Raw genomic sequence first — 26,772 nt, 5'->3', positions numbered from 1 at the left:
TAAATTTTTCATTTTTTAAAAAATAAAAATCTGTTGGTGTGAAAATCCATTTGAATTATTTTCTTACAAATAATTTATTGCAAATGAAGCATATAAAAACTCAATTAAATTGATTTTTTTTTATCAATTCTCATATTTGAAATAAAAAAAAATTAATTCTTGTTTACTTTAAAATTTTATTTTAAAAAAATAGTAATTAATCAACAAAGTTATATGAGAATTCAGTTGAATATTCAGTTGAATTGTTTTCTTACAAATGATTTATTTCAAAGTAAGTCATAATATTGACTAAGTAAAAAAATTTTATATACTATAAAAAAATAAGGTATCAGAGACAATTGATTAATCCGTCACTAATTCGTTGTAAAAATATACATTGGTAATGGATCAATGATGGATTCATCACTGATCTGTCATTATCTGTTACGGAAATCATTAGTGACGAGATTTTCATTACCAATTCAAAAAATTAACTTTAGTTGATAGATTTTTGCCTGTTGTTAAAATCTTTATCGCTAAAATGTTAACAATAGATTAATGAAGGATACGAATCCATCGTTGGTCCGTCGCTAATTAATATTTTTATAATGAAATTTTGATACATTGCTAAATCTGTCTCTACCACTTATATTTTCTTACAATCAAATATATATAGACCAATTAATAGAAATATTGCCAAATGCCAACATCATAATAAACTCTATGACCTTGGCGTAGTTTTTTCTATAATTATCATATATACATAAAAAATATAAGTTTTTTTTTTTTTTTTTTTTTTTTTTACTTTTTATCGGAAACTCTGAATTACACTCATGCCACCTGGCAATCTGCAATACACTCAGAACCTAGAGAGCAAACCCTCAACACACAAACAAGCGATGGGAACTATAGCCTCAACAGATAAAAATAAAAGGGTTTAGAGCAGATAATAACATTTTTCATGCTACTCCCCAGTGATGAGGATAAAATTAACTATTATTATGCTAAAATTATACCCTCCGATCCCTTCTTTATATTATTATATGAATTATTATTAGAATGCTAAAATAAAATATACCCCTCTTATTTTTTTTTAATGGTTTTATATATTATAAAAAAGCACTTAATTACTGGATAATTTAAAATAATAATAATTTTTTAATAACTAATATAATTATAATTAATAATGGATAGACATAGCATTACTTCAAAAAATAGGGTAACATGTAATTAATTAAATATTTTTATAGTCGAATATATAAGTTTATCCTTGAACTTTACTAAAAAAATTTTGTGACATCCTGAATTTTTAAAATATTTCATGAGACATCTCAGCTATTATAAATATTCTATAATACACATCGATTCTTATGAAGTGAAATTAAGATACTATTCGATCTGTTAACATAACAGTTTGTTGACTAAGATTCGAAAGTTATCTTAATTCTCTTTTACAAGAGTTAAGGTATATCATATAACGCACGTTTACAGGAGTTGACATGTGTCATTAGACGTATTAAAATTTTAAAATATCACAAAAATTTTTGATAAAATTAAGATGTGAAACTAGTTTCAGCCTTATTTTATTAATCCTTGAATTGGGTATGAAAGCTTAATTGTGTGATTATATCAGCTCATCTTTGTATAGCCCCTCATTATTATTATTATTTTTTTTTGTATTTGCAATTAAAAACCAGAATGTTTTTCCTCTTATAGATAGAAATTTCTCAGTAAGTGAATGGCAGCTGTCATAAATCGCAAAAGTTTCTTAGACAGAACATGGAGGGTTTCATTTTCATAGATTCTTGGAAAGCTACAGATGAATATATTTTATATTAAAGAAAATTTCCGAATCGATGTGTGTAATTTCCTATTGACTAATGCTTACTTATGTTCTTCATTTCCTTGCTTTTCCTGCAATCTCAATCCCTGCAGGTTTCCTTGCATTTTAATGGAACATCCCCGCAGGTTTCCTTGCAATGTAGTGGGACACACCACTTCATATAAGCATAATCTGTAGGCATTAATTTCAAATTTATGCATCATATATATATATATATATATTTATTTATTTATTTATTTATTTATTTATTTATTTATTTATTTATTTTTAATTTATTTAGTATCTTTATATTCCTAACACTAATTCCTTTAAAAATTGCGGTTACCTTTCTCAACAATATATTTTTTAAGGACGAAACTAATCTCTTTTGAGAATGCAGTGAATTTTTATACTGCACTTAACATTGGTATATGTAATAATTTTTTTAAGTGAATAATACTAACTTATTTACTGCATGTGGCATTAATTAATCTTGGTGTGGTAATGATGAGTAATGAATTGGTTGAAATATTCCAAAATGAAACAAAAGACAATTACAATTATTTTAGGACGCTGGGGTAAGTGCTTGGCACCATAATATAAACTAGAAGAAAGTTTTGAAAGCTAGCCAGCATTTTATCCTGTATTAGAGAAAGAATTTTCACTTTGATCGGTGATCAATTTTCCCAAAAATATATATATTTTTAATTAAGACCAATATCTAATATAATTCTATACCCGCGTGAGAATCACAAGTACACTATGTTCTCTTTTTTTATAATATCATATAAGATCCTTGATTATACCTATCTTTTCCTTTGATTATGCCTATCTTTTCAATGAAAATTTGAGACAGTATCAAATTAACAATGACACACATTTAATGTCTTGTCCTGTCCATTTAATTTTCTTCTTCCTCCTCGTCTTTTTCTTTTTCTTTTTTATTTTTTACTCCATTAGAGTTATCTAAGATTGGATTTCAGTTTTTTAAAAAAAACTTAGACTAATTAATTTTCCAACAAGTCCAAACAGGAAAAGGTTATTTATTTTCCTGTTTTTCTTTAATGTTCAAAGGACTTCGTTGCAGAAGAAAATAGAGATGGCTGCATCATTTTCACCGATGTAGGTTCTAGAGGCTATGTTCTGGAGTAAGCTGATATATCTGGGGTTTTTAGTGTGTACAATGACTTGAGAAACTTCCCCTTGGCAATCTCAATCCCCCAGAACCCACATGGAGATATATAATGGACAGGAATAGATAAAGAGTTAAAATAATCTATGTTTACTAACCTTCTCACTTCAGGATCTATAGATTAGTGATAGTTGTTATATACCCTGAAAAAGCTAGCTAGTCAAGACTTACAATTGAAACTCTCACTTCAACAAAATTCACCTTTTGCAAAGGACCAAATCGTTTAAACACAAAATCCCACTCAGGATTGTAACGCCAAAATAACATGTTAATTTAATGCATGGTTAATTATTAACAAAAGTTCATATCAGGATTGAACCTCAGCTGCAACAATTACCACAACAGAACAGTTTAAGACCTATTACCACATTGCCTTTTCTTTTTTTTTTTTTGTTGGGGGGGTGGGGGGTGGTTGTGTAATTGTGTATAGTGATGGGGCCAGGGCAGGGGTTGGTGTGTTGAAGCTTTATTGCAAGTTGTGACTTGTGAGCAATATCTTCCACAGTAACTAATTATAATCCTGTTTGTCTGCATATCATCTTTGTTACTTTTGACTTGCCAGTAGTCATAGCAAGGAGCTTTAGTTAATTTTTACAGGGGACATCAAATGTAAACTTGATGAAGCTGCCAAGAAGTTTCACCTGCAATAATTTCTCCTTATAGCTCTTAATTAAAAGAGAGTGGGAAGTGCATATGTCACTTACTTTCTTTTTTCTGTAATTTCAAGGCCATTCTTTTCTTATAGTGTAGAAAAACTGACCACTTCCAAAGACATTGTGTCTTTCTACTCTCAAGACTTTAAGATTCCATGTTAATCATGACACCATAGATTTCATTCAACTAATTGTGGAAAACCTTTTGACTGAAAATAGCTGAAACTCTCCTAATCGGTCTTTTACATCAAGAAGATGCCTATTAAGCAATTCTATCTTATTACATTTGTTAATAATGATGCATTATCTTATCTGACTGCAAGGCATTTTGTCTTCAGCTTCGTGGTTGCTATCATATGAGAAGGAAAAAAAAAAAATAAAAAAAGAGAAAAACTAATGTAAGGCAGTGGCGGCAAGTTTACTTGTCGAGAACCATAATTGGGTCGTTTGATACTAAAGTATTTGTTATATTTGTAGCTTTGAAATTTGGATATGTTTTTCATGGATCCGAATTGTGATCCGACACGAAAGTTTCGAGCTGCGATCCGATTGGGATAAAAAGTGAGATCTGTGGTAGTAGCGGTCGGTGATGCATGCATTTTAGATCATCATTTAGGAGTAATTTTTGCACATAATTTACCCTTGTTCATAGCTATTATTATAGATAATAGTATATATTTAGTCAATTTTATAATTTTCACACTTCTTAGTTTAATTTTTGGAATTTATTTGTTTTGTAGGGTAAATTTGGAGAAATTTGATGTATTTTGATCAGAGTAGCCAATTAGAGGAGATTAAAGTCGAATTGCAAAAATTTTGAAGTTGAGTAAAAAAATGGCCGAGAGCGACACAACCTGCAGCACAACCGAATTAGCTTATGTCGCAGGTTGTGTCGATCGTCAGATATTCACGCCGAGAGCGACACAACCCGCGACACAACTGACTCGGCTTATGTCATTTTTACTGGAAATTATTGACGTGGCATTTCCGTTACTCCAGCTTTTTACCTCACTTTCTCTGGAACCTTCCCCCTTTTACCCATTCTAGGGCAGACCCTTAGCCTATATAAAGACCCATTTTATCATTTTCTTTACATAGAGAGCAAGGAGTCATTTTGGAAAAGTTAGAAAGAGAGAAGGAGGAGCACCTTGCATTTTCTTCCAAAGCAACAAGGATCACGTTTACGCACTTTTCTGCGAGATCCTTCGCAATTTCTTTGGGTTTTTCTACCCCTTTTAGCTTACATTTCCATTATTTCTTCATTTCTTCATTTGGGTTTGTCTTTAAACAATGATTTGTGAGTAGTTGATTGAGATTCTAGAGATGGGTTTGTAAATATTGATTTGTATTGTGGTTTTGAACTGATTTAGCCATTTAAATGGGATTTGTTATATTTTGATTTATTGCTTGTGTGCTTATTGCCTTGCTTGATGAATGGGCCCTCATTAAGTTAAGTTTTAATCCTTAATAGATGGACTGAAAAGTGAATATTGGGGATGGATAATCTTGCAATAAACTTTATTTTCTTGGTGTTAGAAATAAGCTAAGAAGATTAAGGGAAATTTTCCAAAATCAATTTTATGCATTAGTTGGGTTTTTGTTAGATTTGAAATACCGTGAAAACAGGGTTTGATTTAATGAAAACCAATTTTGAGATGCTTGAAAAAGGTTTCAAAAATTTAAGAATTGATTTCCCTCAAAATTGCAATTCTCATGTGTTTGGCTAAATTAATGATAAACCACATGCAAACAATATTGAAAATCCAATCTCTAGAATCAATTTAATTTTCATTGAATTTAGATTTAAATCCTCCGAATCTCATAAATAGCAATTTCAATTTAAATCCAATTTAAATCCAATCTCTAGAATTACTTTATTTTATTTTTATTGAATTTAGATTTAATTCTTCTTAATTTCATAAATAGAAATTTCAAATTAATTTTTGGTAATCTAGTTTAATTAATTTTAATTAATTGTTTGATTTAGTTTTAATTTCTCAAATACCAATTTTAATTCTAAATTTCATTTTTAATATCTTTAAATTTTGTCATTCTAATTAGCTTATCCTTTTATTTCCAATTTAAGCACAATTCCCTGTGGGATCGATATCATTTTTAAAACTATACTACTGTGACCCGTGCACTTGCGGACACACCGTATCAAGTTTTTGGCGCCGTTGCCGGGGAATTGTTTGTTTTTAAATTGGATTTTAATTGTTTTAAGCTAATTAGAATTTTTATTTTCTTTTATCTTCACTATTGTTCCTTGTGTTTTTCAGGTACTTTTCTTGTTTATGAGACGATCGAAAAGCACAAGTGATACCGAATTGTTGTTCAATCCTGAAATTGAAAAATTCTGTCGAGCTAACAAAAAGGAATACAAGAAAAGAAAAGAAGCAGAAAAAGAAGAACAACAAATATTTGAGCAAGAGGAGACAATAGAAAATATGGAGAATCAAAATAGAGCTATTGGTAGAGATAATGGAGGAAACGAGCAAAACGGGCAAAATGCTAATCAAAATGATCCTCAAAGAAGATCCATGTTAGATTATGCTTTTCCTAGATGTACTGATGTGAGAGATAACAGACCTATTATTGGAGCTAATCAATTTGAATTAAAAACTGGTCTTATTCAAATGGTTCAGAATTCACAATTTGGAGGTAGCCCACTTGAAAATCCTCATTCTCATTTGAAGAAATTTTTGATGATATGTGGTACACAAAGACAACCTGAGTTTCGATGAAGTTATTCGGCTCACCTTATTTCCATTCTCTCTTCGGGATTCAGCATTGGAGTGGTATGACTCACTCCCACAAGCTATTATAGCTACTTGGGAGCAGCTATCTCAAGCTTTTCTATCTCAATTTTTCCCACCTGGGAAAACTACTCATTTGAGGAATTTGATGGTAGCTTTTAAACCAAGAGATGATGAAACTTTGTATGAATCTTGGATGAGATTTAAGGAGCTTGAAAGCCAATGTCCTCATCATGAAATACCGAAATGGATGATTGTTCAGAATTTCTACACCAGAGTTACTCCAGCCATAAGAAACACAATTGATTCACAAGCCGGAGGAGATTTCATGAGAATGACAAGTGAAGAATGCTATGATCTATTAGAGAAGATTGCTCATAATACCCATTTATGGGGAAATCCTAGAGCACTTGAGCCAAAGAAAGCTGGGATCTATGAACTAGACTCAGTTAGCTACATGAATGCAAGATTTGACCAGTTGACTCAGCTTCTTAGTGATTTTTGCACAAAGGCAACAACCTCAACTCCTACAACTATGCAACAAGTTTCCTTCACAGATGGAACTCAAAGTTGTGGAGTTGATTACTCTTCTTATGGAGATGATTATTTGCAAGAACAAGCTGCTTATGCAGGAGGTTATCAACAGAAACCTATGGGAAATGCTTATTCTAATGTGAACAACTCAACATGGAAACCACAAGCAACTTTTGCTCAACAAGGCCAAAGCTCAAATTATGCTCATAACCAGCAGTTTATGCAGCAAAATAGGCCTCAATTTCAGACTCAATTTCAGCCCACAAGGCAGCCACCACCGGGATATCAAGCAAGAGCACAACAATCCCTTCCATCCCATGAACCGAAGCCAACCTTGGAGAGCATGATGGAGAAATTTTTTGCTGAACAAAGCAAAATGAATAGCAAATTGGAGGAAGAAATGCAACACATGAGACAAACCATGGATCAATTACAAGTCCACAACCGCATGTTGGAGACTCAATTGGCGCAACAAGCAAGCTCATCAGGAAGCAATTCCTATGGGAAACTACCTAGCCAACCACAAAACCCTCATGAACAATGTAAGGTTGTAACCTTAAGAAGTGGTAAAAAAGTTGGTCAAGAGAGTGAAAACAAGAGAGAAGAAAAAGAGAGCACAAAAGAAGAAAATTCAGTTGAGAGCAAGAAAAATGAAAAAGAAGAAGAAAGCAAAAGTGAGCAAGATGAGGGAGAGAAACCATACATCCCACCTGAACCTTACAAGCCCACCCTTCCCTACCCTCAAAGATTCATCAAGCATAAACTAGACAAACAATTTGGCAAATTCCTTGAAGTGCTAAAGAAGTTGTATATCAATGTGCCATTCACTGAGGCACTATCCCAAATGCCAAGTTATGCCAAATTTTTGAAGGAGATTCTTTCCAACAAGAGAAGGCTAGAAGATTATGACACCATCAACTTAGGAGAGCAATGCAGTGCTATAATCCAGAAGAAGTTACCTCCCAAACTCAAAGATCCGGGTGTGTTTTCCATTCCTTGTCATATTGGTGATAATTGTGTGGCAAATGCCTTATGTGACCTTGGAGCTAGCGTCAGCCTAATGCCACTTTCAATATATGAGAAGTTGAATATGGGAGAGTTGAAGCCCACAAATATGTATCTTTCATTGGCTGACCGTTCAATTAAGTATCCGGAAGGCATTCTTGAAAATGTGCCTATCAAGGTTGGGAAATTTTACATTCCGGTGGACTTTGTCATTTTGGATATGGAAGAAGACACAAAAGTTCCTATCTTATTGGGAAGACCCTTTTTGGCAACAGCTGGTGCATTAATTGATGTAAAGGGTGAGCAATTGACACTTAGAGTGGGAGATGATCAAATGATATTCAACATCAATCCAGCCATGAAAAGGAAACATGAAGAAGTTGAGTCTTGTTTGCGGGTAGACATTATTGATGAGATTGTTCAAGAGCATTTTAGAAAAGGCTATCCACAAGACCCACTTGAAAATTGCTTAGTCCATGGTGGGAGCATTGATGATGACAATCTCAACATAGCTGCTTTTGCACAACACTTGGAGAGTTCTCCACCACATCCTGAAGCCACAAATTTTCAACTTGAAGAAGTGCAAAATTTGGAGATCAAACAACCATCATTAAAGGTAGAGGATGCCCCAAAGGTAGATCTTAAACCTCTTCCTTCCAACCTCAGGTATGCTTTTCTTGGACCAAATAAAACATATCCTGTCATAATTAATGCATCTTTGACTGATATTGAGAAAGAAAAATTGTTGAGAGTTTTGAGAGAATATAGAAGAGTTTTGGGTTATGCAATTGATGATATAAAGGGAATTAGTCCAACAGTTTGTATGCATAGGATTTTCCTTGAGCCAAATAGTAAACCTTCCATTGAACACCAAAGAAGATTGAATCCTACAATGAAGGATGTTGTGAAAAAGGAAATCCTAAAATTACTAGTCTTTGGAATTATTTACCCTATTTCCGATAAAGGAGTGGTTTAGTCCTGTGCATGTTGTACCAAAGAAAGGTGGGGTGACATTGTTAAAAATGAGAATAATGAATTGATACCCACTAGAATCAAGTACAGTTGGAGAATGTGCATAGACTATAGGAAGTTGAACAATGCTACAAGAAAAGACCATTTTCCCCTTCCTTTTATGGATCAAATGTTAGAGAGATTAGCCAAGCATTCATTCTTTTGTTACTTAGATGGATATTCTGGTTTCTTTCAAATTCCAATACATCCTGATGACCAAGAGAAAACTACCTTTACCTGTCCCTATGGCACCTTTGCCTATCGAAGGATGCCATTCGGATTGTGTAATGCGCCTGGCACATTTCAAAGGTGCATGATGGCCATTTTTTCTGATTTTATTGAAGAAATTATGGAGGTCTTCATGGATGACTTTTCAGTTTATGGCACTAATTTTGATTCATGCTTGACTAATTTGTCTAAAATCTTGCAGAGATGTGCTGATAATGATCTAGTGTTGAATTGGGAGAAATGCCACTTTATGGTCCAAGAGGGAATCGTTTTAGGGCATTTAATCTCAAATAGGGGAATTGAAGTGGATAGAGCTAAAATAGAAATTATTGAAAAAATGCCCTCCAACCATCACAAAGGAGTGCGGAGTTTTCTTGGACATGCTGGGTTTTACCGGCGATTTATTCAGGATTTTTCTAAACTTGCTAAACCCTTAACAAATCTTTTGAATCATGATGTTAAATTTGATTTTAATCAAGATTGTATGGTTGCTTTTTGCAGGTTAAAGACGGCATTAACAACAGCTCCTATCATGCAACCCCCGGATTGGACTTTGCCATTCGAAATCATGTGTGATGTAAGCGAGTTTCTTGTTGGAGCCGCCCTTGGCCAAATAAAAGATAGAAAACCTTATGCCATTTACTATGCAAGCCGAACCCTTGATGAAGCTCAAGTTAATTATGCCACAACTGAAAAGGAGTTCCTTGCTGTATTATTTGCACTCAATAAATTTCGCTCTTATTTGGTCAACTCAAAGGTAATTGTTTTCACTGATCATGCAGCAATAAAGTATTTAATGAGCAAGAAAGAAGCTAAATCTAGGTTGATTAGATGGATTTTATTACTTCAAGAATTTGATTTGGAAATAAGAGATAAAAAGGGTGTTGAGAATGTGGTGGCTGATCACCTTTTTAGGATAAAAACTGAAAATAAAGATGATGAAATTGTGCCAATTGATGAATTTTTCATGAATGAGCAGTTGTATGTGTTGAATTCGCACTTCCATGGTTTCTCGATATTGTGAATTTCTTGTCTTGTGGTGTCTTGCCACTGATTTATCTTGGCACAAAAGAAAAGAAAAGATTCTTGCATGATGTTAAATTTTATTCTTGGGAAGAACCTCTTTTGTTTAGGAGATGCAATGATGGAATAATTAGAAGATGTATACCAGAGGAAGAAATAAATGATGTCATTTACCATTGTCATTCCTCTGAATATGGTGGTCATTTTAGTGTCTCAAAAACTGTTGAAAAAGTCTTGACATCAGGTTTCTATTGGCCTAAAATGTTTAAACATGTGAGAGACTTTGTAAGCAGGTGTGATAGGTGTCAAAGAGTAGGCAACATTTCCAAGAGAGATGAGATGCCCCAACAGTCCATATTAGAAGTTGAACTATTTGATGTGTGGGGAATTGATTTCATGGGGCCATTTCCATCTTCTTATGGGATAAATATATCTTGGTAGGGGTGGACTATGTATCTAAATGGGTAGAAGCTATTGCTACACCTACCAATGATGCAAAAGTTGTGGTGAAATTTCTGAAAAAATTTGTTTTGACCAGGTTTGGTGCCCCACGTGCCATAATCAGTGATGGTGGTAGCCATTTTTGCAACCACCAATTTGAAAAATTGATGAGAAAATATGGGGTAAAGCATAGGATTGCCACACCATATCACCCTCAAACAAATGGCCAAGTAGAAATCACAAATAGAGAAATCAAGCAAATCTTGGAGAAAACTGTCAATAAGTCCATAAAAGATTGGTCCCTTAAATTAGATGACACTCTTTGGGCATATAGAACAGCATTTAAAACCCCCATAGGAACTACACCTTATAGGTTAGTTTTTGGGAAATCATGCCATTTGCCCGTAGAGTTAGAACATAAAGCTTATTGGGCCATAAGAGCAATCAATTTTGATTTACAAGCTGCTGGACACAAAAGACTTTTGCAACTTGATGAGTTAGAAGAATTGAGACTTGATGCTTATGAAAATGCTAGGATCTATAAAGAAAGAACAAAAAAATGGCATGATAAGCATATCAAGAAAAAGGACTTTAAAGAAGGAGATTTGGTTCTCTTATTCAATTCAAGGTTGAAATTTTTTCCAGGAAAATTAAAATCAAGGTGGTCCGGTCCATTCAAAATTGTGAAAGTTTTACCTCATGGTGCTGTGGAAATTTTTGGTGAAAAATCTGGTAATTTCAAGGTAAATGGACAAAGGTTGAGGCATTATTTAGCTGGTGAGCCAATTGAGAAAATAGCAACTTGCTATCTTTCTCATTCTCCATGAAATTTTGAGTGAGTATGGTCAAGCTAAAGACCTAAACTTAGCATTTTTGTACATAACTCATAATTTTCCATTAATTCTTTATTTCTTTTATATATTTGTTTTAAGCTTTTCTATACTCCTTACTCAGAATCTAACATTGTTCTAATTTCCTTGTGCAGATGGGATGCAATGCATTGCAAGCAAATGAGCAATAAAAATTTTATTTTTTAGCTTTAAATTTTAGGTTTTTAATTTGTTCACTTATAATTTTCATCTCTCTTTTGTTGAATATTTGCTGGTTCATATTGCTGGATTCATTGCCCTTTTGGTTAATTTTAAGAGAAAATTTTTCCAAATTTTAACATCTTGGTTTAACAAGAAAATTATTTGAATATGGGTGTGTGAATTGGTGCTTTGAAAAAATTATTTTGTGCGAGTATTTGATGAACACAACAAGTTGGAAAATTAGAATTCATGTTATGAAGGTTTAATTATTTGAAATCTAATTTGTTTCAATTTTTTTAGGTGCTATGAAATTTGGTCAAATTGGGCAGCAGATTACATAACCGGGTTTTGCTTGTGTCGCCGCTTGTGTTCGCTGGGCACCCTTTTGGGATAAAAACTCCCTTCAGGAATGGGCCAAGAAGAAACCCAAAACCCTAAAAACTGCACTCCCACCATCAAGCCCGAAATTAAACCTAAAATCCAAACAAAACCCAAAAGCCTATACCCAAGCCCACAACCCAAACCTAAAGACCCTAACCCGATAGCCCATTACCTTCATCTACATCGCGACATCGCCCCCGACACAACCCTCCCTGCCGAAACATTCATTTTTCCGCCGCTTCACCGCGCCATTCTTCCCATATTTCTCCTTTTCCGATCACGCCCCTCCATTTCACCATGTTCGACTCCCCATTATCCTTCGAAAACTCACCCCCCCACTCCTCACAGCCGCCACAACCCCAAACCACGCCACCCATGCAAGCCGACCCATCGCCGGCCCATTCTGGTGACGCTCCGATCGCCACCTTCAAGAAGAAAAAGGCGAAAAGTATCAAACCTCACAAATCGACGGGCGGCGTCAAGCGAAAACAACCAGAACCGGCCATAAAACAACCCCCAATCCCGCCTCCAATGCCGGACGCACCTGCTGACCGACGTGGCATTCCGAAATCAGCAGTTAAGCGCCCCGGTACGTCTAAAGGTAACCTTGCATTCCCTTCCTCTTCACCTACTGCTATACATTGGATATTACCTACTGCCGAAATGAAGAAAAATAAGGCAAGAGTTGCAGCCCGACAAATGGTTCAAACTCGGTATTTGGATGTGTCTACACTTAAAACCTTGAAGATTTATGATGAAATGCAGTCTCTGTTAGATGCTTTAGGTTGGGTGCGATTTGCACATAAACAGGAACTGGTCTACCCCATTTTAGTGCAGGAATTTCTGGCCTCCCTGTCCACTAATGAGCATAAAATTGCTTTGGACAATGACTTGACGATCCATTTTAGATGCCTTGGTCAAGATAGGATGTTGTCTATGGATAATTTTCACCATATATTTGGCTTTCCACCTGATGGTCTGTTCAAAATACCTACTAACCAATGGGACTATAATGGATGTGAATTTTGGAAGCGCATTGCCCCTTCAGCAGGTAACTTCAAACCAGGACACAGTAAGGCCTCCAAAATTGAAAATCATGCCTTGAGATTGCTTCAACGCCTAATTGCAAATACAATTTTAGGCAGAGGATCCAGTGTTGGCACAATGTCACAGTATGATCTATTCTTTTTGTGGTGTGCAAAACCGTAAAAGGCTTCCCTGGTTATTATTTACGCCACATGTGATTCGCTGGACCACTAGGGGTTGGTAGTATTGTCTTTGGAGGCTTAGTCACCTATTGCACATTATTTTGGGTTTAATCCTCAAATGCACAAGTGTCCTGCTCTTCCAATCGGTTTGTTATTTTTGGATGGACCTCATCCGCCAACCAAAAATTTTGTATCAAAATGAAGCTACTAAGCAGTATGAGATTCCTGCACTAACAGACAAACCACCTGGTTCTCCCACTGCCATTAGTTCATCCTCAGACTCTGAGCGACCATTTGTGCAGCCTTCTACACAACCTCCAAGACGAGCTCCACCAGCCGCTCAACCTGCTTCTGGACCATCCATAGCAACTCTTTTGACATTCATGGAGAATCTCAGTGATGAGATCTATTCTTTTCGGCAAATGACGGATGTTAATTTTCAGACACTGCGAGACTTAGCTGACATATATTTGGATCGAAGTGCTGAAATGCAAGATGAATTGAAAGTCATGCGAGCTAAGCTGGAGAAGATCGAAACAAACCAGGCACTGATTTTGAGCATCATCTCTCCACAGCAGCCACTACAAGCACCGCCTCCACAAGATGGCAAGGGCAAAGAACTTCTCGTACCCGACTGACCAGCTTTTATTCTCCATTTACATTTCATGTCTTTAATTACTTAGTATTTTGAACTTATTTTGCTTGTGTTGTTTTACTTCAACCCTTTACTTATTCAGTTTTTTTTAGTTCCTCATAAAATACATTTTTTCTTTTATGTCTTTCGTACATTGCTCACTTGCTTTAATATGCTCCTTCAGAATTTACACTTGATAATTATATTTTCTGCGCTTAACTTCCCTATTCCAAATTTTTGAGATTAATCGATTTAATTAATGGATTCCATTGCACTGTTTCTTTTGCAATGAGTGCAGCAGCTGTCCAAATTTTATCTAATTAAATTGGCTGCACTTCAATGAGGTAACAATTCTCATCTCAGCTTGTGTCACTGTCAACACAAGTTGTGCTCTCGCTTATGCAACATGGTAATAATTCTTTATGCACATATCAGCTACCCATTTTCTGCACATTTTTAACATTGAGGACAATGTTCATTCTAAGTATGGGGGAGAGGGTAAATTTTTTGCAAAAATTACTTTTTCCTTTTTCATTTAGCGACACACTCATACTTGTACATATTCACATACATACACTTGCATATAGCTTCATACACTTAGTTATGCATATTTAGTTGCATATAGGTTGACTTGACATTTACACTCATGCATTTCATTTAAAATTTTTGGATTTTTAAACCTGTCTTTGAATTCCATAAGCCACTTATTCAAGCAATCCAACTTGCCTTTAGATGGTTAGTGGAATGTAAGTTCCAGCTGGGTACAAATTCTTAAGCATTATTATTTCTCTTACTTAATAGTGAAAATTAATACATTCATCTAGGTATGCAGATTCGATTAGTTATTTTGAGTTTTGAGTGTCGGATAAGCCTTTAAGGAAGAAAATGGTCATTGTCGTCTCACCATTCCTAGAACAAGCATCTTAGATCTTTCAAAGCGAAATTTTTAACTTGCATTTGATAAGAATATGATTTAGGCATTTCTTCATATTTTAAACCTCACATTTAGCCTTAACCTACCTTAATTTCATTTTAACCCTTGCAAACCCCCTTGAACCTTAATTCCCTAATTTCTTTGGAACCCAAATCATTTACCTAGCCATAAAACCTAAACACTACCACCTATCTATGAGAATAATATTTTAGCAATTAAGTGCATAAAAAAAAAATCTCGGAGGATTGAAACATCTTGAAAAGTGCTAGAGTAATTGTGAAAAGTTGAAAAGGTCACCAAAATATCCCAAAGGTAATTTTGGGTGTGACATGAAATAGGGACACATACAAAATCAAAATAAAATAAAATAAATAAGCATAAAAAGTAGTCCCTTTGTATAATCATTGTGATAGCACTTGAGATTCATTGTGAATTTCTTTCCTCTTGATATTAAAAAAAAAAAAAAAAAAAAAAAAAAGAATATTGGATGCACTTTGAGTTTCATGATTAATATTATTCTCATATTTTGTTTTCCTTATTCCCTTTCTTTGTTAACCACAATTTTACCCTATTAGACCCCATTACAACCCTTAAAAAGACCTAATGATTCTTTGAAAAATGCTTGTTACATTAGTAGAGTTAGATCTTTTATGCTTGCATATGGGTTTGGCAATATAATCTTCCATACATTACTCACCATCTATTTGAGACGCATTGGCTATCTATTTCATTTAGGTTTGTTTTGGCACAATTGACTCTTGTAGCTGGTTGGTATTTGTTGCTTGGGTTGATTGGTTAATTCTTAGCTATTCTGTAATTGTTGAGAGTGCTTGCTTCATTCTTTGTGCTTTTGCTGGTGGGAACTTGGAATGTTGGTGGCTAGAGGTAAGTTGATAGTTTGGATTAGTGAATTTTGTGTTTTCAAAGACTGATTCTATTCCCTTCCAAATGAGTTTCAATGAAATTTTGCTTGAGGACAAGCAAGAGTTTGAGTATGGGGGAATTTGATGCATGCATTTTAGATCATCATTTAGGAGTAATTTTTGCACATAATTTACCCTTGTTCATAGCTATTATTATAGATAATAGTATATATTTAGTCAATTTTATAATTTTCACACTTCTTAGTTTAATTTTTGGAATTTATTTGTTTTGTAGGGTAAATTTGGAGAAATTTGATGTATTTTGATCAGAGTAGCCAATTGGAGGAGATTAAAGTCGAATTGCAAAAATTTTGAAGTTGAGTAAAAAAATGGCCGAGAGCGACACAACCTGCAGCACAACCGAATTAGCTTATGTCGCAGGTTGTGTCGATCGTCAGATATTCACGCCGAGAGCGACACAACCCGCGACACAACTGACTCGGCTTATGTCATTTTTACTGGAAATTATTGACGTGGCATTTCCGTTACTCCAGCTTTTTACCTCACTTTCTCTGGAACCTTCCCCCTTTTACCCATTCTAGGGCAGACCCTTAGCCTATATAAAGACCCATTTTATCATTTTCTTTCCATAGAGAGCAAGGGAGTCATTTTCGGAAAAGTTAGAAAGAGAGAAGGAGGAGCACCTTCTGCATTTTCTTCCAGCAGCAGCAAGGATCACGTTTCTGCACTTTTCTGCAGAGATCCTTCTGCAATTTGCTGGGTTTTTCTACCCCTTTTAGCTTACATTTCCATTATTTCTTCATTTCTTCATTTGGGTTTGTCTTTAAACAATGATTTGTGAGTAGTTGATTGAGATTCTAGAGATGGGTTTGTAAATATTGATTTGTATTGTGGTTTTGAACTGATTTAGCCATTTAAATGGGATTTGTTATATTTTGATTTATTGCTTGTGTGCTTATTGCCTTGCTTGATGAATGGGCCCTCATTAAGTTAAGTTTTAATCCTTAATAGATGGACTGAAAAGTGAATATTGGGGATGGATAATCTTGCAATAAACTTTATTTTCTTGGTGTTAGAAATAAGCTAAGAAGATTAAGGGGAATTTTCCAAAAATCAATTTTATGCATTAGTTGGGTTTTTGTTAGATTTGAAATACCGTGAAAACAGGGTTTGATTTAATGAAAACCAATTTTGAGATGCTTGAAAAAGGTTTCAAAAATTTAAGAATTGATTTCCCTCAAAATTGCAATTCTCATGTGTTTGGCTAAATTAATGATAAACCACATGCAAACAATATTGAAAATCCAATCTCTAGAATCAATTTAATTTTCATTGAATTTAGATTTAAATCCTCCGAATCTCATAAATAGCAATTTCAATTTAAATCCAATTTAAATCCAATCTCTAGAATTACTTTATTTTATTTTTATTGAATTTAGATTTAATTCTTCTTAATTTCATAAATAGAAATTTCAAATTAATTTTTGGTAATCTAGTTTAATTAATTTTAATTAATTGTTTGATTTAGTTTTAATTTCTCAAATACCAATTTTAATTCTAAATTTCATTTTTAATATCTTTAAATTTTGTCATTCTAATTAGCTTATCCTTTTATTTCCAATTTAAGCACAATTCCCTGTGGGATCGATATCATTTTTAAAACTATACTACTATGACCCGTGCACTTGCGGACACACCGTATCAGTCGGCCCGGGCCCGAAGCCCACCACTGATCTCCTCGGTATGGACCAGTATAAATATTATAATATTCTACATTTTGTGGTAGAGTTGTGAGATATTTGGAAAATACACTGGAGTTAAGGTTTGAGAGTTCTGATTGATTGTATCTTACTCATTTTCATCATAGTGAAACTTTTTCTTTGTCTTGCTCGTGGACGTAAACCTTATAGTTGAATCACATTAAATCCTGTGTTATTCTTCTTCTCTTTTCAATACTGTGTGATTGTGCGATTTGTGTACGTGTCTTAGATTTGCGTACTTGTTATAACAAACTGGTATTAGAACTTTGTGCGCAAAATCTAAGGCTTGCAGATGGCGTCGTCTTCAACGAAGTATGAGATAGAGAAGTTTGATGGTGAATCGAGTTTCAGTGAAGATTAAAATTAAATCTTCCTTGATCCTACAAGGTCTATGGAAAGCAATCAAGGATAACTTTCCAAAAGGTATGAAAGAGGCGGAGAAGGCTGATCTAAAGGAGAGAGCATTGAGTGCGATTTTTATAAGCATAACTAATAATGTCCTACGCGAGATTGCTAGTGAAAGCTAAACATCTGCGGCATGGAAGAAATTAGAGGGGTTATACTCTGCCAAATCACTAACCAACCACCTGTATCTGAAGAAAAGGCTTTACAATCTAAGCATGAGCGAAGGTACATCCATTAAAGAACATCTAGATGAATTCAATTCAATCATTATAGACCTAAAGAATATTGATATTGAGATTGATAGTGAGAATCAGGCCCTTATTGTGTTATGTTCTTTGCCACCCTCCTATGAAACTTTTGTTGATATTCTATTGTATGAGAAAGACAGTATTTCACTATACGATGTTAGTAATTCTCTAAAATCGAAGGAGTTGAAAAAGAAATTTCCAGGTAATAGAGAAAGATTTGAGGAGGAAGGTTTAATGAGCAAGGGAAGAACACATTCAAGGGAGGGTCTCTCCAGCAAGAAGAAATCTAAGGCCAGATCTAAGTCAAGAATGAAAAAGGCCAACTGTTTTGAGTGCGGGGAGCAAGGTCACTACAAGAGAGACTGTCCCAAGTTAAAAAATAAAAAGGGAAAGCAATCAGAAAGTTCTACGAACGTGCGAACTTGGTTGATAGTTTTATTGATTCTAATGGTGATGATAGTGCTAGAGAAATTTTATCCGTGAGTTCAGATCATGGAAAAAATTCCTGGATTCTTAATACTGTGCTACTTATAACATTTGTCCACACAGAAACTGGTCTGTCACTTATAAACAGATGAGTGGCAAGGTGTTTCTGGGCAATGATCATACATTATCTGTTGAAGGAGTTGGTAACATCAGATTGAGGATATTTGATGGTGTTGTCAGAACTATAGAGTGTTGGCATGTTCCAGGACTAAAGAGGAACCTGATATCTCTTGGGACACTTGACTCTCATGGATTCAGATACCATGCAGAGAATAGAGTTATCAAAGTATGCAAGGGCTCTATGGTACTCATGAAGAGTAGTTTGGTTTCAAGATTGTATTTTCTTCAGAGCAGTATAGTTTTAGGGGAAGCTGTAGTAGCATCCGGAAGCAATAATCAGAATCAGACTCAATTGTGGCATATGCGTCTTGGTCATATGAGTGAAAGAGGATTATCTGTGTTAAGCAAGTGGGATTTGTTGGACGGGCAGAAAACAAAATCTATGGACTTTTGTGAATACTGTGTGTTTGGCAAACAGACTAGGGTGAAGTTCGATAAAAGAGCAATGCATAAGACCAGAGGAACGGTGGAATACACCCACTGAGATAGGGGTCCTAACAGAATTCCTTCCAAAAGCGGTGCCAGGTACTTCACACTACAAGAAAATATCAGAATAGAAATCGAATTTAGAAACGGATTTATGTCGATTTATAATTTGAAACAGATTTTGAAATGGAAATTTGGTAGAACAGCTCCAATACATTAAAAACCAATTAGCAACGGATTAGAAATAGAAATTAGAAATGAAAACTCATCGGTTTCTAAATTATGAATAACAATTTGGTGGCAAATTTAGCAACTATTTATAAACTGATTACAAACCGATTTCTAAAACTGAATAATTTTCCGTTTCTAATATTTGTCATATTAGAAACAGAATATATCGGTTCCTAATTTCTTTCAATTTAATTTAAAAATCGATTTCATTCAGTTTCAAAATAAAGTATTATCTATTTATATTTAGAAACCGATTCGTATCGGTTTCAATATTCATATAATTTCTATTTTATTTACTAAAAATTAAAGTCTCAGATAGAAACTGATTCCTATCGGTTTCAATTTCCCTTGGTTATATTTAGAAACCGATTTTGTCGGTTTCAAAATAAATCTAATTATTAATTTTATTTATTAAATTTTAAGGATAAATTAGGAACCGATTCATATCGGTTTCTAATTACCTAAAAAATTTAGAAACCGATTTATATCGGTTTCAAAAGTAATGTAATTTCTATTTTATTTACTAAATTTTAAAATAAAATAGAAACCGATTCCTTTCGGTTTCTAATTACTTAATAGATTTAGAAATCGATTGCTTTCGGTTTCCAATTTTACTTAAAACGTTGGAAACCGATTCCTGTCCGTTTATATTTTCCTTTGTTATATTTAGAAACCGTTTTATGTCTGTTTCTAATTCCAAAGTTATTTAGAAACCGATTGTTTTCGGTTTCAAATATTAAATTGTTCTCTAATTATATTTATAATTTCTATATTATTTACTAAATTTTCAAAATAGAAATAGATTTTTACCAGTTTCTAATTTTTTCATTGATGCTTAGAAACCGATAGCTTTCGGTTTCAAAATTTATCTATTTTATATTTGATTTAATAAATTTTAAAGTAAAGTTAGAAACCGATTTCTGTCGGTTTCTATTTCCTCTATATTTAGAAATCGAGTTTTGTCGGTTTCAAAATCAATGAAATTTTAAAATAAATTAGGAACCGATTTATACCGGTTTCTAATTCTTTTAGTTATATTTAGAAACCAATTGCTTTTGGTTTCAAAAATTAAAGTGTTATCTAATTATTTTTATCTAATTTTAATTTTAATTATATAGAATTATATTAATTTTATTTTCATAAAACTATAGGGGACAATTTAATTTCAAATATATATATTATATTAATTTTTTTATACTATTCTAGAGAAATGTCTTTCATAAACTTACCCTATTAAAATAATTTAAATCAATAATTAATTATATTTTATAAAAATTAAAAAATATTTACAAATAAATACTAATTTAATACTAGCTCCATTCTATGTCAATAATTTTTAAAATTTTTTTTAAGAATTAAAAAATTATTGGATAAATATTTTTATAAAAATAATATTAAAAATTAATTAAAATTTGTTTATAATATCATTGAAATGTAAAAATATGTGAAAAAAAATAAATATATTGAGAATAATAATAATTAAAGTAAAGTTAAAAAATAATTAACATTTTCATAATTTTTTAAAATAACAAATAAAATAGAAAAAAAAAAATTTTAAATGAGAGTGCTAAATTACATAAAACTACGTAGTTTTAAGGATGGGTGAACTTAACAAATCTAAAACACTCCTCTGTTCTTCATTGCCGCCCCTTGCTTCTTAAAGTTTCGATCACTCCCAGACGCGACGCCCTCAGTTGAATGAGCGTCTTGCTATCAAGCTAGCTGTTGCATTCCTTCACGAAGCTCATCGTTCAAATTTGATAAACTCATTTTATATAAGTATTTTAGAGTAGTTTTGCATCTATTTTGCCTTTTTAGTTTACTAATTTTATGCTTTTAATGCTTATTTTAGTTAATTTGTTAATTTTAGTTTCATTATATTTGATTTTCGAAATTTTAATATTTTTGATAGGTTTTAATAAGGTTTAAAGGCAAAAAGTTCCATATAGAAAAAATTCAAAGTGATTTGGAAGCCTAAAGTGGTGTGAAAAATAAAGAAAATTCACTTAAAGAAGAAGTCCAGCCTAGACTTTCAAGGGCTTCAACATGTCCCGTGTTGAGGGTCGTGTGAAGATAAGAGTCAGCCAGTAGGAATCCACATGAGGCATGTAAATTCACACTGGGTCATGTAAACAAAGATTTCAGAACAAAATACACCTAAAGTTTCAAGGGTTTCAACATGCCCCATGTTGAGGGTCGTGTGAAGATAAGAGTCAGCCAGCAGGAATCCACATGAAGCATGTAAATTCACACTGAGTCATTTAAACAGAGATTTCGGAACAAAACACGCTGAAAGTTTCAAGGGCTTTAACATGCCCCGTATAGCTGGTCGTGCAGAATCTAAGGCTCCTCCTCCGAATCAACATGAGGCATGTGGAAAACAACTTAAATCAACATGAGGCAAGTGGGATGGAGCTGGCAGATTTGCTGACATGGAAAAATTTTCTCTTTTCACACCTTTTATACCTTTTGTCTTTATCCCTTTAGAAACTATTTTTAGGGCAAACCTTGAGGGGATATATAAGCATCATATTCTCATTTTTACCAAAAGGACAAAGAGGGAGAAAAATCAAAAGAGAAAGGAAAGAGGGAATCACACCATTTCTAGGAGGAAGAACACCTGCAGAGTGACGTTTTCCAGCTTACATTTTCAGACATTTGGATCTTCTTCTTCTGGATTATTTTATTTTTAGTTTTATTTTCATATTTTCTTGCTCTATTTCATATTTTCTTGCTCTATTTCATATTTTCTTGCTCTATTTCATATTTTCTACTTGTAAATACAAGCATGAGTGAGTAGATACTTAAGATTTCAGAGTTGGGTGTAATAATTTAAGTTTTATTTGTGAATTTGGACTGGTTTTAACCAGATTTTTAGTATATATAAGCTTTGATTCTCATCTTGTGTGCTTATTTACATACCCATTATTGGTACCCTTTGGGTTTTGTTCTTAATCTTAGATTGAAGGACCGAGAGGTGAACATTTATGATAGATAATCAAGATAATGAATTTAATCACCTAGTGTTAGAAATAAACTAGTGGATTAAGAGGAATTTCAAGTTGATTAAAATGCTTAAAGGATTTTGGGTAATTAAACATCGCATGAGAGTGGGGTTTAGTTTCCTTTAAAACACTCTTTAGTTTGCTTGAAAGAGAAATCAAAGGAAATCAGAATCAACTTCCTTCAAACTTGTATTTCCCTTAATCTTGGCTTTGTCTATCCAAATTCCAATGAAATTTACTTCATGAACCTCAACTCTGGAATCAATTTTTACCATTAATTAATTAAATATTTTGTTACTTACTGAAATTTTAGTAAATTAGTATAGTGCTTAGAATTTTAATTGCTTAATTCATTATAATTTCCTTATTTTCTCAATTTAATTTGTTGCATCTCTTACTCTATTTTTGGTACAAACTATCGATAGCCCAAATAATTGTGACTTTTATAGTTTGATACTAAAATAATAAATCTCTGTGGGATGATATCTTTTCTTTACAACTTGAACGACCCGTATACTTACGGAGTACGCAATCAAGTTTTTGGCGCTGTTGCCAGGGATTTGTTTTGTTTGATATTAGATGATTGATTGTTTGGTTAATTTGGGCATTTTATTTTTGATTTTAATTTCTTTTCTTTATCATTTTACTTTGAGATTTTCTTATTTGGTTTTTCAGGTACATATCTTTTATATGAGAAGAACAAAAAGTGCAGAAATTGATTTAATTTTTGATCCTAAGATTGCAAAGACAGCTAAAGCTTTAAAAACAGAGTCTAAAAGAAGAAAAGCTGAACTCAAAATTCAAAGACAGCAAGAGCAACATCAAGAGCAATAAGTGATAGAAGCTATGACAAACAACAACAACCGATCAATTAAGGATCATGCTTTTCCTAGTTTTGGAGATTTTAGACCGAGTATAGTGGAAGCAAACAACTTTGAGTTGAAGCCCTCGCTTTTTCAAATGGTTCAACAATCACAGTTTGGGGGAGGTCCTACTGAGAGTCCACATGTGCACCTTGCACATTTTCTTGAAATTAGTGACATGCTGAAGATAAATGGAGTGTCAAATGATGCCATCTGATTGAGATTATTTCCTTTTTCTTTGAAGGATCGTGCTAGGGAGTGGTTGCATTCATTACCTCCGGGCTCAATAACTACTTGGGATGAGTTGTCACAAGCATTCTTGGCTCAATACTTTCCTCGTAGCAAGACTACAAAATTGAGAAATGAATTAACTTCTTTCAGACCAAGGGATGATGAGAGTCTTTATGAAGCTTGGGAGAGATACAAGGATCTTCAAAGGAGATGTCCACATCATGGAATCCCTAAATGGATGCTAGTTCAACATTTTTACAATGGTGTTTCTCTAGCAATTAAAAGTATTGTGAGAAGACGATGATTGAAAAGCAGACAAAAAAGAACTGATAACGGGTTGGAATTTTGCAATTGTGAGTTCGATGCATTTCGCAGCAATGAAGGTATTGTGAGACATCGCACTTGTACAAGGACACCACAATAGAATAGTATTGCAGAATGCATGAACAGAACGCTTTGGGACAAAGCATGAAGCATGCTCTCACATTCAGGATTGGGAAAGGATTTTTGGGCTGAAGCAATTAATATAGCCTGTTTCTTGGTTAATAGATCTCTATCTACAGCTATTGAGTGTAAAACTCCTTTTGAGATCTAGTCCGGTTCACCTGCTGATTGCTCTCAGCTGAGAGTATTTGGTTGCCCTGCTTATGCTCATGTGAGACATGGTAAGCTTGAGCTAAGGGCAAAAAAATGCATATTTCTAGGGAATCCATCTAAAGTGAAAGGCTACAGGTTGTGGTGCAATGATCCAAAGTCTCCAGGATTAATTATCAGCAGGGATGTAACATTTAATGAGTTTGCTTCATTGGATAGTCAGAGGTGGAAGTCAATAGTAGAATCAGATCACAGTGTCAGAGAACAGGTGGAGCTTGATATTGATACTTCAGCAGTTCAGTCCAGTGATTCAGATGATGAGATGCAAGATCCTGATCAACAGCAATAGGAACCATATAACATTGCTACTGGTAGAGAGAGAAGATAGATTAGACCACCGCAGAGATATACATATGCAAATCTAGTTGTGTTTGCCTTGTTAGTTGCTGAAACAGATAATGTGCATGAACCCAGCAATTATAGAGAAGCTATTTCTTGTTCAAATGCAGATCAGTGGGTCGGTGTTATGAGTGAAGAAATTGAATCTCTTCATAAGAATCAGACTTGGGAGCTTGTAACATTGCCTAAGAGACAAAATGTGATAGGTTGCAAATGGGTGTTCAAGAAAGAGGAAAGCACTCCAGGGGTTAAAGCACCTCGATATAAGGCACAGTTGGTAGCAAAAGGCTTTACTCAGAGGGAGGGGATTGACTTTAATGAAGTGTTTTCTCCAGTTATGAAGCACAATTCTATTAGAGTCTTACTTGCTATGGTTGCTCTTTATAATCTAGAGCTTAAGCAACTAGATGTGAAGACAACATTTTTACATGCTGAGTTGGTGGAGCAAATTTATATGAGTCGACTTGAGTGATTTGTCATTCCAGGTATGAAAAATCGTGTTTGATTGCTTAAGAAATCTTTATATGGTCTGAAACAGTCTCCTAGGCAGTGGTACAAAAGATTTAATACATTCATGATTCGTAATAACTTTAATCATAGTTCATATGACAGTTGTGTTTATCATAAGAAGCTTTCAGATGATTCTTTTATTTATTTGCTATTGTATGTGGATGACATGCTTATTGCTGCTAAAAGCATATCACAAATTAACATTCTGAAAAAGCAGTTGAGTGATGAGTTTGAGATGAAGGATTTGGGAGCTGCAAAGAAGATATTGGGAATGGAAATTAGTAGGAATAGAAGCATTGGGAAGCTTTTCTTATCTCAACAAGCCTATGTTAAGAAAGTGCTTAAGTGTTTCAACATGAATAATGCTAAGCCTGTGACTATTTCGTTTGCTGCCCATTTCAAGTTATCTGCAGACATGTCACCAAAAATAGATGAGGAGATGGAGCACATGTCTAGTGTTCCCTATTTGAGTGTTGTTGATAGCATCACGTATGCTATGGTATACACCCGACCTGACATTTTTCTTATAGTTAGTGTAGTGAGTAGATACATGGCGTGTCCTGAGAAAGAGCATTGGCAGGCAGTGAAATGGATTTTGAGGGATTTTAAGGGTGCTACAGATGTTGGTCTGACATTTGACAGGGCCAAGATGAGTGATTCAATTATTGGCTATGTGGATTCAGATTTTGCAGGGGACTTAGACAAGAGGAGATATTTGACAGGTTATTTGTTTACTCTTTTCGGAAGTGCTATCAGTTGAAAGGCAACATTGCAAGTTACAGTTGCTTTGTCTACCACAAAGGCTGAATATATGACCTTAGCAGAGGTAGTAAAAGAAGTTTTATGGTTACAAGGTTTGGTGGGTAATCTTGGGTTGATACAGAATAAGGCAACAGTATTTTGTAACAGCCAGAGTGTAATACATCTCATAAAGAATCAGATGTACCATAAGCGAACTAAGCACATTGATGTCAGATATCACTTCATTCAGAACATTGTATCTCAGGGGACTATAGTTATGCAAAAAGTCTCTACACATGATAATCCAGCAGATATGATGACCAAGGGAGTCCTAGTCAGCAAGTTTAGGAATTGCCTAGACTTAGTTGGTGTTTGTAGTGCTCAGTAATGCCCTTGCGAAGGCATATGGCAAGACAGAGTGTTTGTGGTTATTTTGTTGATGATAGAGAAAATTCAAGCCAAGGGGGAAAATTGTTATATTTGTGGCTTTGAAATTTGGATATGTTTTTCATGGATCCGAATTATGACCCGACCCAAAAGTTTCGCGCTATGATCCGATTAGGATAAAAAATGAGATATGTAGTGGTAACAGAGAGCACGCGCTAATAGGCCTGGGCTCGAAACCCACCACTGATCTCCTCGGTATGGACCAGTATAAATATTATAATATTCTACTCTTTACGGTAGAATTGTGAGATATTCGGACAACACGCTGGGTTAAGGTTTGATTGATTGTATCTTGCTCTTTTTCATCATAGTAGAACTTTTTCTCTTGTCTTGCCTATGGAAGTAGACCTTACAGTTGAACCACGTTAAATTTTGTGTTATTCTTTTTCTCTTTTCAATGCTGTGTGATTGTATGATTTATGTGTGCACCTTAGATTTGCATGCTTGTTATAATAGTATTTATGTCTCAATCCTCAATATCTGGAGAATCTAGTGTTATCACATAATAAAGCAAACTTATGATGCTGGTAAGTAGTGATCTTAGAGAACAAGTTGTTGGGTACGATAAGAAAATGAGTACAAAAATGAGG

General features: G+C 34.1%; 2 non-coding genes across 2 annotated transcripts; both read right to left on the bottom strand.

The window, feature by feature from the left end:
* Positions 1-6,535: 6,535 nt before the first annotated feature.
* LOC131176689 (small nucleolar RNA R71) lies at positions 6,536-6,642 on the bottom strand. Its single transcript, XR_009146640.1, has one exon. It is a non-coding gene; the product is annotated as a small nucleolar RNA R71 (small nucleolar RNA).
* A 16,970-nt stretch (positions 6,643-23,612) lies between these two features.
* Positions 23,613-23,719, bottom strand: LOC131176688 (small nucleolar RNA R71). Its single transcript, XR_009146639.1, has one exon. It is a non-coding gene; the product is annotated as a small nucleolar RNA R71 (small nucleolar RNA).
* Positions 23,720-26,772: the final 3,053 nt, after the last annotated feature.

This window comes from Hevea brasiliensis, unplaced genomic scaffold (assembly GCF_030052815.1).
Source record: "Hevea brasiliensis isolate MT/VB/25A 57/8 unplaced genomic scaffold, ASM3005281v1 Scaf220, whole genome shotgun sequence".
NCBI lineage: Eukaryota > Viridiplantae > Streptophyta > Magnoliopsida > Malpighiales > Euphorbiaceae > Hevea > Hevea brasiliensis.
The sequence above is the reverse complement of the archived record's forward strand: the minus strand, read 5'-3'. Positions and strand labels throughout refer to the sequence as shown.